Source organism: Callorhinus ursinus, unplaced genomic scaffold, assembly GCF_003265705.2.
Source record: "Callorhinus ursinus isolate GAN/ISIS: 27379988/994484 unplaced genomic scaffold, GSC_fseal_2.0 scaffold11, whole genome shotgun sequence".
NCBI lineage: Eukaryota > Metazoa > Chordata > Mammalia > Carnivora > Otariidae > Callorhinus > Callorhinus ursinus.
The window spans coordinates 789,814-805,990 of record NW_027397073.1 but is presented as its reverse complement, the minus strand read 5'-3'; positions in this window follow the sequence as shown (position 1 = coordinate 805,990).

Genomic DNA, 16,177 nt, shown 5'->3' with positions numbered 1-16,177 from the left:
GGGTGCTGTGCGTCCTCCTACCACAAGAACCCAACCCGGGCCTGACGCGGTGTATGTACCGAAGAAACATTAGTCATTTTCAAGAGTACAGACTTTTGGCAGAGTGTCAGCCCACGGGACCCTCCTTCTTCCTCAACAGCTCAAAGCAGTGAAGGTTGCTTAGCGCTCGCATGGGACACCTTCTCCTCCTCACATTGACTCTGCACTGTGTGTCCCTCTGCCCTGCAGGTAATCGGACGAGTACTTACCGAATCTCAAAGGACCTAATTCTTCAACAACAACAAAACCAAAAGTTACAAGATGTTGTAGTAATTAGATAATGGTGTTAAGAAAGAAACCCGTGCCTTCCACACAGTTAGTTCATTATCAGGGCCATCGCGGTACTGAGAAACATGTAATACAGTGTGTTACCTTTGTCTGTGGCCTTAGCCATATTTGTGTGACATGAATCACTGGGACCGTTCTTTATAGCTCCAAAGCATACTTCAAGACCATCCTCCTGCCTACTTCCCAGAACAAGCATGTTCAGTTACTGAATCTATGCTTTGCCCTCGTGAAAAGTGTGCGACTAAGCAGGCACTACCATGGACTTTGTTCATCAGTGTCCAAGTGAAGAGAGCATTGTACCCGCAACCTGGTGGAACACCATGTCCGGCCCTGAAACCAGCCGGGAGCCCCTGCCTGACCTGGAACGTTGGAGACTCTGCACGTCGCTGCCCATGCTCACGGTACTCACCAGTAGATCTAAAGGAAGGCACAACACGGTTCTCAGAACTAACATCCCGGCACTACAGTCCTGAACTCGTCTGCCAAATCTCTCTCTCAGGTCTGCCATCATGCACAATGCGGCTCGCATTCCGGCGGCAGCCATACGATCATGGCACCCTGTGGTGGACAGTGTGTCCACAAGCATATGGGAGGACGTTTGAAATACAATATTGAAAATTAATATCTGTGATAAATGAGGTTTATGCCAGCATGGGTTTAAAAATGTTTGTTGATATTTGAGATAAGAAGATAAGTGAGGGACTAGTGAGGTTTTGCTTTTATCTTTCCCGTTTGATTTCCTTAAAGAATTTTAGGATTCTGTGCGACGTGGGCATTTCTTCTACACCTCCTTAGGGCACAGGCTGTGGGAAACTGACCTCTCCGACAGAGCTTTCAGAGTTTTTATAGTTTAAAATAAAGAATAGTTCATATATATTTAATTTAAAAATGTGAGCAGAGCTATTACTTACCAATCTTGAAAGAAAGGTACCACCCGGTGATTTTTATAGACAAACAACACTTCTTGAAGTGTCTGTTGAAGTACTATCAGAAGTCTAATTTCCTTAAATGTATTAGAAGAATGTTATTTAAAGATTAGAAATCACAAGTGTTGCCTTGCTTTGAAACAGATATTTGGAGTTTCAGTATGCTTTACCTTGATGTCATATATATACATGTGTGTATATGTGATGAAATTTGAATTGGTTCTGGATATTCATTATGTAGTTTATTTCAGGAACACATAGGCAACATAATATAGGATGATTTAATTTCGTTTTATTTTTTATTTTTTTTAATATTTTATTTATTTATTTGAGAGCCTGCCAGCGTTGGGCAAAGGGAGAGGGAGAGAGAAACTCAAGCCAACTCCACGCTGAGCACAGAGCCAGACACGGGGCTCAATCCCATGACCCTGAGGTCATGACCTGAGCTAAAACAAGAGTCAGACGTTCAACTGACTGGGCCACCCACGCACCCCTTAATTTCCTTTTAAAAAATATTTCCAAGTCATGTTAACTCTATTTCTAAATATGTTAATGAAATAAAAGCTGTATGATTGTGTCCAGTTTTCCAGAACATACATAAAATCTCTCTCTCCAAGAGACAAGACTAACAGAGACTTTAATCTTTCCTTCTAACAGAAGTGTCATGAACTCCTGTATAGATCAAGGAAAGCACTTCAATCATTTATTACTGAAATGCTTTGAAACCATAAAGTGATATTATATTCATCAGGCATTTATTGAAAGCATCCTATGTGCCAGGAATTATGCCAGGAGTGGAGAACGTAATGACAAATACATTTAAAATCACGTGCACAGTGACCCAATCCGGATCAGATAGAAGCAGGGAATCTGTAATCGTCACATAGACAGAGTGAAAATATGGTCTGGCCAGGCCGCAGGGAGAGGTCGGAGAGGAGAGGAACTGGTTTGTTTGCTGTGTGGCCAGTCTGTAAAGGGTTGGGTGGGTGGCCAAAGGTGGGCGTCGCAGGAAAAAAGACCCTGAAGCCACAGAGAGCTTTTCTCGCTCCGGGCATCCCTCAACATTTGCTGCGTCAGGAGACACAGCACCACTGGGACGAGGTGGGAAGCCAGACAGGGTCCAGAGCAGCATGGAGTGCGTCGGCTGGGCCTTGCCAGCCAGACAGCCATGCGTAACTGCCAGCTCACCAGCACTCTGCACCCACGCTCCAAAAACGGAATTCGTAATCAGACTTACATTATGTAATAATCCATCTTTGGTCTTGATAATTTCCATGGTTATTCGGTATCTGGTAGGACAGATAAGAAACTTTAAATGACAAAGCCCCAAAGAATCTCAGAGTCAGGAAGGGGCATGGCCCCATTCTCCTGTGGTCAGCCCGGCTTGCAGAGGTTGCCCCTGAGCTGGAGGAACAGAGGCCGGAGTCTGGGGCCCAGTGACCCCGTGTGGGAGCTGGGCGGGCAGGAGTGGGGCAGCCCCCACAGCCGTGGGGCTAAAATGTCTCTGATGCATCCAGTGTGGTGGGGGTGCCACTTTAACCACTTCTAAAGCTCCCCACAGGACCCTGCTATAAATCCGTGGGGTCTGTACCATGTCATGACTGTACATGTGCCATCAAAGATGAGGAGAAAGTTGGGAAGACACTAATGTACTCTTTTAAAGTTAGAACAAAATTCTGGAAAAATAATCAAACACCAAAAAAACAATGTACATGTAGAAGCAAACTTTTTTCTACACTGATTATGAGAGAATAGAGCCTTTTAAGGCATATTTATTGAGATTCAATTGACACATAGGAAATGTGTATACTTACGATGTGTGATGTGATGTTTCGATCTACAGATATCTCATCCTGAGCAATGATCTCCACAAGGAGGCAAATTAGCATATGCACCACCTCACATTGTTATCATTGTGTGTGTGTGAAGAACATAGACTTTAAATAAAAAGAAAAAAAAGAGCTATTTCTGTATTGGTAGACTGAGTATTCTGATCTAGATCCACTTGTTTTTAACACAGGTAGTCTCTTCCCTCTCTCAACACACATACGCAGAAACACAGACCATCTTGTGTATACCCATTGGGCATATCTTTGCAAACCTAATCCTAACGATACTAATCTATTTACCTGAGAGTAGGAAAAAGAATAAATGTTACAACAGATTAGAATTTCTGCTCTCTCAATATCTTTAACTGGGAACCAAATTAGTGAAAATCAGTTGGAGCAAATTCAGTATCTCAAAAGGGTTATGCGGGATTTTTTTTTGTAAAACAGGGCACACGGAGATAGCATTTGAAACAAACATAAGGTATGGGATCCTGGAGTGTAGAGGAGAAGACCTATTTGTAATAATACCTTTTATTTAAAACATTCAGAAAGAAGGAAGGCATTCCTTGTGTATGTACCGAATGCCAGGCATGGTAACCCATGTTTACATACGTGATCTCATAGTTAAAAAATCTCTTAATCTTCATGAACCCCAATGAGGCAGATACTGTCATCCCCGTTTTACTGTTAGAAGAAGTCTCTAGGAAGAGTGAGGATGGACATAGCCCGTGACCTTGGAGCTGGTCTTCAAATGCGTGTCTGTCTCTAAATCCCGCGGTGAAGAATGCAGATGGCCAGTGATCACCCGTGAGGAGCGAGCATAGATCTTAGTCAAGAACAGAGGCCCTTGGTTCTCATACCTCGGTGGACTTCTTTATTCTCTCAAATATTCGTTGTCTTCATGTTTAGAATGTGAAGAATAGAGATTTACTGTAGGATTAAATAAATAGGTATGCAAAAGATAGTATCTCAAAAAATTAAGTGTAATTATTAAGACAAATGTTTGATGCTTCTTATGACCTCACTATTTTTATCAGCTGAGTATTTTTTGTAGATATTTTATTTTGCCTGCAATTTTAGCTGCATTTTACAGCACTGGCCTCTCAGATTTCTGATTTTAAGTCTTGGTCCCAGGGAAAAGGTAATAAAGACACTTTGGTGGGCCCAAGAATCTAGTAAAAAGAAATAAGAAGAATTGTGCCGAGCTGTACACAGCTTTGTGACATTTCTGAGAACGCTAGGATTTATTTCTATTCAGTGCTATCTGAATTGAATATTTGCATAGATTTTTATTTCAGTGTGTGTAGTAGTAACTTCCAGGATGTTTCTCTTTGGGCAGAGGCAAAGGAAAAATAAACCAAGGGGTAAGACATAACACCTTTTTATGCCACGGCTAAAACCTCAACAGAAGTAGCCTAAGCTAATTTTTTTTAATGATAATACTAAACCTTTGGTTTGAGTAAGATCACTAAAACTTTGCATTACTACCTATGTTTGCTTTTCCTTTCAAAGCAAAAACTGGTTGACTCCACAGGTTTGTATTCTCGTAACCAAAAATAAGATCAGGTCTTCAGAAATGACTCCTTGCTCTACTTTTGGAATGTAAAGAACAGCTTGACTCTCGAGAGGCTACTTGTACCGAACGGGACTGAGCTGATGCTCAGTGTTTCTGGGCACACGATAAATTTCTCGATTGGTGTCATTTATTTTAATGAATTATTACATTGCAGACAAGTTCACAATAAGAAAAATTCTGTTCCAGAACCCCAGTAGCACATCTACCATCACAGAATAGGGTGGATCAGGGGGAAGGCAGGACTGAGGTGCCACGGGTTCGTCCTAAATCTGCACCTTGTGGGGACCAGTGTCAGTAAACCTTCTCACAGCTTCTGTGTCCTCGTCTTCAAAGGGATGGGCATTTAATTCCCTCCTGTTAGGGTTTCCACTGGCATGCGGAATAGCGTGGGGGACAGGCAAGGTGGCAGAAGCCATGGGCCCTGCTACAGGAGTGTGTGGTCATCTGGGTCATTGTACATCCGCTCCACAGAGCTCTGCCCCTGCCTTGGTGACAGAGGGGCTCCTCCAGGCAGAAAGTCCTCCCCTCCGTACTCCAGAGGCTCCCCCACCACGCCTGAAAAGAAAGGTAACCGTGGGTCTTTCTGATAGACCACGACAATCTCCCAAGAGAGTGTATTTCTGAAATGTTAGTGGGCCCCATCCAACTACAGCTCTGTGCAGAGGTCCCCCCACAGCACTCGCTGCAGACTGTGTAGTGTTGGGGGTCCCCCAGCAGCGTGTTACCTTTAGCAGTGGCTGCTCTTGGGTAAACCATTGGCTGCAGCAGCGTTTAACCCCAAATGAATAAGCACATGCGTGTTTCTTGTCAGGGAGATAGTTTAAAGCCATCTGTAAGGCTTACTCAGAATTTGGAGACCTGACGTGATTTATGTACACCGTCTGTGTTTACACGCGTGTGTGTGTTTGCTAATGTCACCGACATGTGCCATTCCGGACTCAGTAGCACACACCACAGTGAGACCTATGTGCAGGCTTAGTTATTCACAGCAAGTGCTCCAAGGCGGTAGCTCCCCTTCCTCAGTACTTCTCCCTACTATTACCTAGAAGCTTAGGTCGGAGTCGTCGGGAGCAAGTGTGAACAACTGAGATGCTGTTAAAATTGAGGGAGTTGGCCACGCCCTCGCGCCCTTGATTTTGACAGGCACCCCGAGCCCTGGGACGCGGCGCGCTGCGCCGGCCGGGGGCGGGGGTCGGGCCAGAGGGCCGCCACCTGCACGGATGCAGGCGGGACGGCCTGACGGCGCCGCCAGCGGAGGCGGGGCGAGGGGCCCAGGAAGGGCCTCCCGAAGGGCTGCCCGGGGGCAAGCCTTGGGGCCTGCTCGAGTCGAGAGAGGAGGCCAGAAGTAGCCGGATACAGGGCAAGACCACAATGGCGGGCACGTGTACGGCCAGAACGGTGAGCCTCCCCAGCAGGGGAGGGGAGAGGAGGCCGCGCCTGGGAAGGGTCCGCCGGCTGCGCGGGAGCACAGTCCCTGCCCGACGCGCCTTCGCTGCGTCCGCTCCGGAGAAAAGTCAGCGCGGCCCGGCGCCTCGCGCCCCGCTCACCGCCAGAGTCACCTCCCGGCCTGTAATAACCGTCGTTCTCTGCTGATTCTCATGCTCTGCCTGGTGCTGAGGCATTTGTAGACGTGTAAGAAATGGCTTCTGTTTCATGAAAATCATAAAGTGATCTCTATGTCAACCTTGGAAGAATTAACAAAGTGGTTTAAGAGATTTGTGGGAAAATATGAATATAATCCCGTCCGATGCATTCAGCAGGAATGGTGAATGTCAGAACAGTAGACTTTCTATCTACTTGCTCTAGCAAGCAGCATTTAAAGTTGAGTGTTAATTGTTTGGCTTAAAAGTCTAATTTATTTTTCACTGCTGAATTAGCAATACTTAGGCATATTATGCATGCTTTCGTAAAGAGAGCAGATTAGTTAAGCTTTAGCACATGATTCTGAGAGGTTTGTGTTTGAAATTGAATGTGAACAACACAAGTGAGCCAACCTGTAACAAAGACAGGAGTTATCATTACATAACGTAAGCATCTGTTTTGTGCTTTCCTGAAATTATGGAGTTTTATTCATAAAATATTTAGACACCAAATTATAGCTGTTACTGGGCAGAGCCAACTAATGAATTTTCTATCTCAAGAAGCAAATGAGTTCCCAACTTGTCAAACTTAACCCTCCATGCCCATATGTTCATTTAGTTTTGAAGGATTCATGGCTATGAAGTTAGTAGTTTTCATATTTTATAGTTGTGATCTAGGAATCGATGTGACTATATATGAAATGATGAATTTTAAACTATACCTATTAATTTTGAGTAGAAGTATTAGAACAAAAGTTACTTGTGATATCTAGAGGGTCCTTTACTGGGGTCCACGGGCCTCCAGAAATTATGTACAATTGTGTATAATAAGTGTTCAAACATATTTTGAGAATTCTAGAGGGCTAAATATGTAAGCATTTCTTTGAATTCTCAAAGAGCTAGCTGATAGAAAAAAATGGGCAAAAACCACTTAGCTCTTTGGTTAGAAACTACATAATACTAAGAAAGAGAGATGAATTTGTAGAAATACACCAGCAATTCAAGGAATATGATGCATTCTGATTGCAGCTCCAACATTGATTCTAATGTGAGTTTGCATGCCTTTCCAGTGACTCGGACATTGTTAGAAATCTGGCCAAACACCGGGTCGGCCAAGTGCACACAGATTTCTGGCTACAAATAATCACACTATTAAAATAGTGGGAACATTAAGATAAACCTTAACATCCCTCAAAAGGGGGCAGCAAATCAACTATAGCGCTCTAGTAAGAATGAGGTAGCTTTATATTTATCAACATGGCAAGATCCCTGAAACATACTGATAATTTAAAAAAAGAAACTCAAAAGCACTCTGTGTAGTATACTCCCACTGATGCAAAAATAAGAAAATAAGGTCTTTGATTTTATATCATTTTCCATATTAGAAGTTATGAAAGGATAAATCCAAATATTGTAAAGGTATTTACTGAGGAGGACATTTGAGTTTGGGAGGATATTTTTAATCTTTACTCCACAAATTTTGGATTTCACAACAGTACTACAATTATGATTTAAAAACAAAAACAAGAAAAGAAAAACTGAGGAAGACTACTCTGGTCCTAGAAAACCACAGGGGACTTGAGTTTGAATATTTGTCTTGGAAATGATGCAAAAACGATTGTCTTATGGTCAAAATGTGATCACATCAAGTACCTAATATGACAATTTATGTGTGATTTTAAAATTAGAGATAATTCGGTTCGCCTCAAAAACACATCCACATTCTGACAAGCTTATTTGTGATGAAGATAAAGGTGTCAGACAGCCCAGTAATCTGGAACAGGGCGCGTTTCCCGCCTTGGGAGTGCCAGGCGCGCGAAGCCACTTGTCTTCCAGGCAGAACAAAAGACTGAGGTGCACAGGCACCAAAATTAATCCTTAGCAAGACAGGCTGGCCCTCCAAACTGGGCTGGATACCCACACTTCTTCTCTGTCTAGAGTCTTCTCATTCTAAGTCCCAGCTCAAACCCTCCTCCAGGAATGTTCTTTTCTCCAGAGCAAAATCATTCATGAGTCCTCACTCTTCCCCAGGAGGGCGTGGGCTTATTTTGCCTGAATTGTTCACAACACCTCTCTCTCCCTACTAATCCAGGAGCTCTTAAAAATGATGACCAGAATTATGATCTTATTCTTCAATCTCTTAAAAGGAGCTCAATAACATATAATGAATAATTTTTTAAAAGTTTTGTGTCTTCATGGAATATGAAATTTAGCAAGGGAAATAAAACTATTGCCCTTTTACTTCAAGACTTAAATGGAAAGATCAAATTCACCTGAGAAATAAGGAATTGGTTTGATTGTCCTGAATTCTTACCTTATTGGACATATTAATAAGTCCACAGAAACATTTCTATCATTCTAAGGGTACTTTGGTCAGCCATAAAAAGGCAGAGTCACAGACGTGAACTGTGGTGTTTCCCACTGCAGAACCCCTCATGCTCACTAGAGAGTGCTTTCCCATGACCCTTTGAATGTTTCCTGTCCCCGAGATGGATAAGAGTCTCTTACAAAGACATACCCTGATGTTCTTAGGGCATCTCAGCTTCATGTGCATTGGGGTTGGCGTTAGTTCTCAGGATCTAACTGATCACGTCAGGAAAAACATGAATCCTAGCGGCGTCCCCCTGCACCGCAGAGCCCCCCACGATGTTTCAGAGGACGTGGAAGGGAAGCAGGCCCGGTCGAGAGTGTCCCGCATGTATTTAGATGTGTTCTGGTTCATCACCAAGGAATTTCTACCTTTATTTGTTGTTTTATGAATTTAGGTTTCCACACAGTGGAGATGCTGAAAATATTTAACAGTACAGGAATGAATGTTGTCATTCACACTGGTGTGTGCTGAATGAACCTTACCTTTGGTTCCCCCTGTAATTTTTCAGGGGCTGGGTGGGGGAGGGAGAAGGGAATGTTTCACTGCTTACAAGCACATTCACACACACACACACACACACACACACACACACACACATTAAAGTCTGTCTCACCCCAATTTTTGCATTTCCAAAAACATATCAAATTAATACCAGGCCACACATGCCCTAAGGACACCTTCCATCTTCTTGCACATCCATTCACTACAACCCCTGTGGACACTTGGGCAAGAAACAAAGATTAAGAAAGACAGCTGATCACATGAAACCTCAAGTGCTGAATTGTGGACCTCGAATGGGTTAGTGTGTGCAGACTTGGGGAGTGCACTTATTTCTCCTCCATAAACTCAACTAAACTGCATCTGGTTCTCCAAATACTAAAGCTAATTCTGAAGATGTCCAGCTTCTAGTAATGACAGAGTGGATTGTATCAGATAACTCCCTTGCCAACCACAGTTACAAACTCTGGACAAAATATTTAAAATCCAATTATTTAGGGGCGCCTGGGTGGCTCAGTCGGTTAAGCGACTGCCTTCAGCTCAGATCATGATCCCGGGGTCCTGGGATCGAGCCCCGCGTCGGGCTCCCCACTTGGCGGGAAGCCTGCTTCTCCCTCTCCCACTCCCCTTACTTGTGTTCCTGCTCTCACTCTCTCTCTCCCTCAGTCTCTCTCTGTCAAATAAACAAATAAAAATCTTTAAAAATCCAATTATTTAAAGGTACTCAAGATTTACCAAAACCAGCAGAAACTGAAGAGAATTTTAACATTGGAAGACAGGAACCACAGAAAAGATCCACATTTTTCTGTCTTATCCCATGGGACATGCCCAGGTTTTTCTAGGTCAGGGGGATAGAGCTCAAGCAGGAGGCAGCAGTACTTTAGGGCTTATGAGTCAGATGTTCAATTTGGGGGAACAGGAGATGCTGAAATTGAGACAAAGAATCCCAGAAAGGAAAGAGAGGCTAGCCCCCTAGTCCAGGTAAAAGTCCCTCAGATCACTGCTGACCCCTAAATCGTATGTGCCAGGGGTAAAACTCTAGTGGTCACCTGTTAAAGCATCAGCTGGAAGACGCAAAACTCGGAGGAGAAATCTTGCAGGGGCTATAGGCCATCAGAAAGCTAGAGCTCGGAGTGCTTGCCAGATTATAGGGCCTTGCTCAAGATTTCAGGCTTCCTTTCAGATCCCAAAGAGAATTAAGCCTTATGAGAAAGTACTATCCTCGGAGACTAAGATCTATGTGTTGGGACTAAGGGATAAATTAAAATAGATCTACTCAAATAAGCTACAAAACCAATCCACTTGTAAGAGATAGGCAATTCACTGGTAATTTAACACCTGTCAGAAAAATAACAACACTTTTTAGAGACAGATAACAGAATCCAGAGTCCCTGCAAAGTATCATTTGCAATTCCTGGTATACAGTAAAAACAAAGAAAAACTGAATAGAAAAATAAATAGGAACATGAAATTCATAGTCAAGGGGAAAAGCAGCCAATAATAATAGACCTAAAAATACCCCAGACTTGGGAATTGGTGAATGATGACCTTAAAATGCCTATAATAGGTCTATTCATGAGAGTACAAACTAGGTGGATAGAAAGATAAAATAAGTACAATAATGGAGAATTGAAGGAGAGATATGAGAGCTGTAAAAAAAATGGAAATTAGGAAAAGGGAAATTCTAAAACTAAAAAATATATTACCTGAAATACAAAATTTGTTATAGGACATCAACAGAAACTGGAAGACAGCAGAATGACACGTCAGCGAACCTGACGGCAGAGCAGTGGACATTATCCAACCGAATTACAGGGGAAAAAGCAACTAAAATAAAAAGCAATAAACAAGACAACAATGACAAACCCCAGAGGTTAATCACCTGTAGTATCAAGTAGACAAATAAAAACGTCCCCAAGAGAAAAGCAAAGGGAGAAGGAGAGAGTGGGGTAGGAGAATTACATATTTGAATAATCATGGCCAGGATTTTCCAAATTTGACAAAAAATGTCAACTCATAGATCTGATAAACCCTCGAAACAACAAATGCAAATGAGATGAAACAAAACAAAACAACAACAACAAAAAAATCCACACATAGGTACATCATAGCCAAACTGCTAAAAACCAGTGATAAACAGAAAATCTTACAAGTAGCAGAGGAAAAAATACATTACATACAAAAGAACAAAGGTGTTTTTCATTAGACACAATTCTAACCAGAAGACAACCGAGGAATCTCTTTCAAATGATGAAGAAAAAAAAATTGTTAATTAGAATACAGTATCTAGAAAATATATCTTAGAAAAATTAAAAGAAAATAGGGCATTTCCAGAGAAGCAAAAGTTTAGAGAATTTGAGCTAGCAGTCTTGAAACATAAGAAATGCTAAAGAAAAATTTCCAGCAAAAACAAATTGATGTCATGTTGAAATAAGGAGCTACAGGAATCAATGCAGATCACTAGACATTTCAAACATGCCTATAATATAAAGGAATATTTTTCTTCAATATTTCTCACTTTTTGAAAGTTATTTAAGAGTAAAATGATCATTTAAAGTAAATCATAAAAACTAAAACAATGATGTTTGAGGTTTATAACAAATGTAAAAGTGAACTATATAACATTAGTACAAAACTGAAGATGTTGTAAGGCTCTCACATGTTAATGGGCTCGGTACTACCATTACAAGGAAGAGATTGTCAGAATGGATAGAAAAGCAAGACAAAACTATGTATTATTTACAAGAGGAATACTTTAAATATAAAGACATGGAAATATCACAGGTAAAAATATGGAAAACAGTAAGTACACTGAAACTAGGATAGCTATAGTAATATCCTGAAAAAAGAAATGGAAGTCAAGATAGATTTATCTTGTAAAGATAAAAGGTGAATTTATCAAAATTATATAATAATGTAATATCAGAAATTCAAAATATTTAAAGTAAAATGTAACTAAGGAAGAAATAGACAAATCCTCAATTATAGTTGGAAATTCTTATACCCCTATCTTATAATTGTTTAAAATAAGGAAACAAAGAAAAAATCAAAAAGGAAACAGAAAGCATAGCTGTGAACAAATTGACCTGATATATACAGAATCCTATACACAGCCCTGTAAGCACATATTATTTTCAAATGCACCTGGAACATTCACCCATATAGCCCAGATACTGGGCCATAAAGTAAGTCTTGATAAGTTTAGAAGGACTGAAGTCATAATAAAATATTGCAGAAATATCAAACTGTTTGAAAATTAAGCAAGACACTTCTAAGAAATCCATAATCCAACAGAAATCTCAAGGAATGAGAATATATTTTGAGCTGAATGATAATGAAAACAGCATATCAGAATTAGCAAAATGTAGCAATAGCAGTTCTTAAAAGCAGATGGGTAGTTTAAAATACTGATATCATGAAGAACAGGTTTAAAATCTAAGATGTATCCTGAAGAAGCTAATAGTAGAAGGGTAAATTAACCCTCCTCCTCCAAAAAAAAAAAAAGCAAAAAAGAAAAAGTAATAATGGAGTAGAATATAATGAAGTACAAAACAAAAAAGGGCAAGAGCTGATTTTGGGAAAAAAAAATAGATTGATAAAACTTTAGCTAGAGTAATATATAAAAAAGAGAGGACACAAATTGCAAACATCAGGCATAAAAGATACAATATTATTGATATCCTACAGATGTTAAAAGGATAAATGAGCAAAATATCAATTAACTGAAGAATTTAGATGAAATGGACAAATTCTTTGTAAAACATGACAACAGATTAATGTTAATTGGGACAGAAGCTGACTCAAGTTCAGCATGCAATGCCCTATGTCTTCCAGGCATGAGATGGCTGGTTGCCTCTGTCAGTTGGCCCGTGAAGTCTGGAGCAGCCAGGTGAAAACATCAGCACCTGAATGAACCGTGAAGTTATGTCCACAGCACCTGCTTATCTAGTAGATGCACCCGGTACTGAAAGGGTCATTCTCGGTTCATGGTTGTATAAACTGAAGGTGGTGAGCAGCTTTGAGTTCTTAAAAACATATAGCACCGATCAGGAGGAAAAGCAGAAGAATGTCTCTGAACATAATTTTTTATAGGGATAAGAAGAACATTTAAGAATTTTTGTGTTTCACATATTAAAATAGAAAAGAAAACAATCATGCTGCCATTGAACGGCCCTCGGAGCTGTGAGATGCTGATGAAGTACGGCTGTGGAGACACAGGGCACAAAGGAGAATTCCCATGAAAACAAAAGTTAACAGAGGAATTAAATTCTTATTTAATTCAATGCAGGCAAAACTGACACCGAAGAAGATTGAAATAGTGTTATGAAAGAGAGGGGAACTCTCTGGAACGAGAGATTGATGAAAATGATGATGAATCAAATTGGTAATTCCATCTAAAAACCTATACACGTGCCCAAGAGATAGACAGGGCAATTGGAAAGAAGAGGGAGTTAGACACATAACGGAGCTAAATTCTCCCGATTTGAAAGGTGACTGCATCTCGCAAATCAACGTGGCCCCCACCGGCGGCTGCAGCCGGCAAAGACAAGCATGGTCTCTGTGGTCTCTTGTGACCAGTGGCTGGCAAGGTCCAACTCCGGGCACCCCTTGTTCTAAACTGCTTCCCTTCACCAACTGCCCGTTTCCTCTCTGTGGTAATCACCTTTGTTTCTTCCATTTCAATGGAAATTGATTTCACTCCACTGTGTCCTGGATGCTGAAACACTGCTGATTCTACTTTTCAGCAAATTCATGCTGTTTTATTATTATGTCCCAGCCATTCTCGCACCTGCCCCCCTGTTGCCTGTCCCATCTGCCCCACCGCCAGTCTGTCTCCACTTCTCCCCCCACTTGCCTCTCACCCAGCTCCATCCGATTTCAGTGCTGCTTCTAATGAAACCTCCCTCAGAAGTCAGCTACAGTCCCAATCGGCAAGAGGAATGGATCACTCCAAGGCTCCCCTGAAATCCCCCACCTTACGTTTTCTCTTGGAAGAGTGTTATTTTTTCCTTATCTCTTCTCTTTGTGTTTCCTGTTCCTTCTCCCGGCGTCTGAACATGGATAGCCTCCAGGATTCTTCTCTGTTTCTGTCCTGTATCTCTATGTCCTGTATCCTTCATGGTCTGAATGCACACACTTGATTCCGAGATAGGATCTCACAATCCATGTTTTTAGATTTTACCTCACTCTTGAGAGCCTAAACCTACATTATCAATACTTTTCAAGTTCCTAACCTAGGAACATAGACTGATGACTTTTAAAAATGTTCAAATCAAATTCCTTTCCTAAGGCTGCTAACAAGGTTGCAGCAGAAAGCTCTCTGGTCACTCTGGCATGGCCCCCACGCTATCATCATGAAAACGTGCAGGTGGGAACCAACTTTGTAGGAGGAGAATCTCTCTATAAATGCTCAATCCAAGCGAGGTGCTAAGCCACCAAAAGCAGGCTCTTTTGCTTTGTGGTAACAAGCGCGAGACAAGAACAACAACAGAAGGGCTTCCTGTCAATACACCAGCAGAAAACAGACTTGGCATTCTGGAGCAAAAATGTGAAACCTTTTGAGGATGCATACAAAAATGAGACGGAATTAAACACAATGGAAAGATGAAGAGTGGGCTGTGCAACTTGCACAAATGAGATAAGGAAAAACAGTGTGCTGAGGAGCTCTTTCAGATCAGTCACCACTCGCAGCAATAGGGAACATTCTCCGGGGCTTGAACTGGGCTGTATCTCCCTGAAGAACCTGGGGAGGGGGGTGGTAATTATCTAGTTTCCATTATATTTCCAGTTTTGAGTCCATTATCTGATTTTTAGGGAAAATATATGTTCTTTTTTCTTCTGGAAATTATTATGAACAGCTTCGTTGAGGAATAATTTACATACTGTAATGTTCAACCATCACATGGGTGTGCAACTCAATGATTTTGCAGAGCTGTGCAACGATCACCAAAATATAATTTTAGAATATTGCAATTACCCCCAAAAGATTCCCTATGCTTATTTGCAAACCAATCCCCATTTTCATCCCCCAACACCAGTCCACCACTATCCTCTCAGTAGGTACAGATTTGCCATTTTTAAGCATTTCATATAAATGGAAACATGTCATATCTGGTATCTTATGCCTGGCTTCTTTGACATAGTCTCACGTTTTTACAATTTATCTGTTTTGTAGCTTGTGTCTTCCTTAACAACTTCCAGTATTATTTTGATTTAACAGGTATTTACCGCATTTGAAACTTTAATCATTGGATTCTTAGAAATGTTTTATGTAAAAGTCTTTTACTTCAAAAGTACACTAAGATCAAGAGCAAAGCTAGGATGCCTGTCCAACCACTTTTATTTAACATTTTATTGGAGGTTCTAGCCAGTGCAATAAAGTAAGAAAAATAAGTCCCATATGCATATTACTTTACAAAAAATGAGTGTGTCATTTTCAAATATTTTAAATAAAAGTTTAAAACACTAATTTTATTGAACTATCATTGTTCTTATGTTAAGAGTAATTATCTACATTTATTCCTAAATATAATGTCTTCAGAGTTGCCAATTAAGAAAAAAAACACCTTATAGACAAAATATTACCTAAATACATATACCTATAGCTATTACTTAGGGCAAGAGTTTTGAGTAAATAAATATGCCTTAAGGGTAATAGAAGTAATGTGCCAAGTATTAGCTTCACAGCCTGACAGAGTTCATTTTGACCTCACCTTCCAAAACAACCTGCCCTCCTGTAATACGTAAGTTCCAGGCCCTCATTTCTGAGAGTGACTTAAAGTTTTCTTTCTCTACGCATGATCTCCAAACACTAAATTAATAGTCACCAACCTACGAAAGGCATTCTCTCCCCCAGCCATTCTCCCAGCTTCTGCATGCACCTCGGGCAATCCCGGATGGGCCTGGGCTCTTCTGGGTCAGTGAGGACACTGGAACACGGAGGAGATTTAAAATAAAGCTTCTTTGTGCCCATGTTTCTCAAACTGTGTTCATAAAACACTGGCTTTGCAAGAAGTTGCCGAATTTTTTTCTGAATAAAGGGACTGTTTAACCCAGAAATGGTGGTTAAA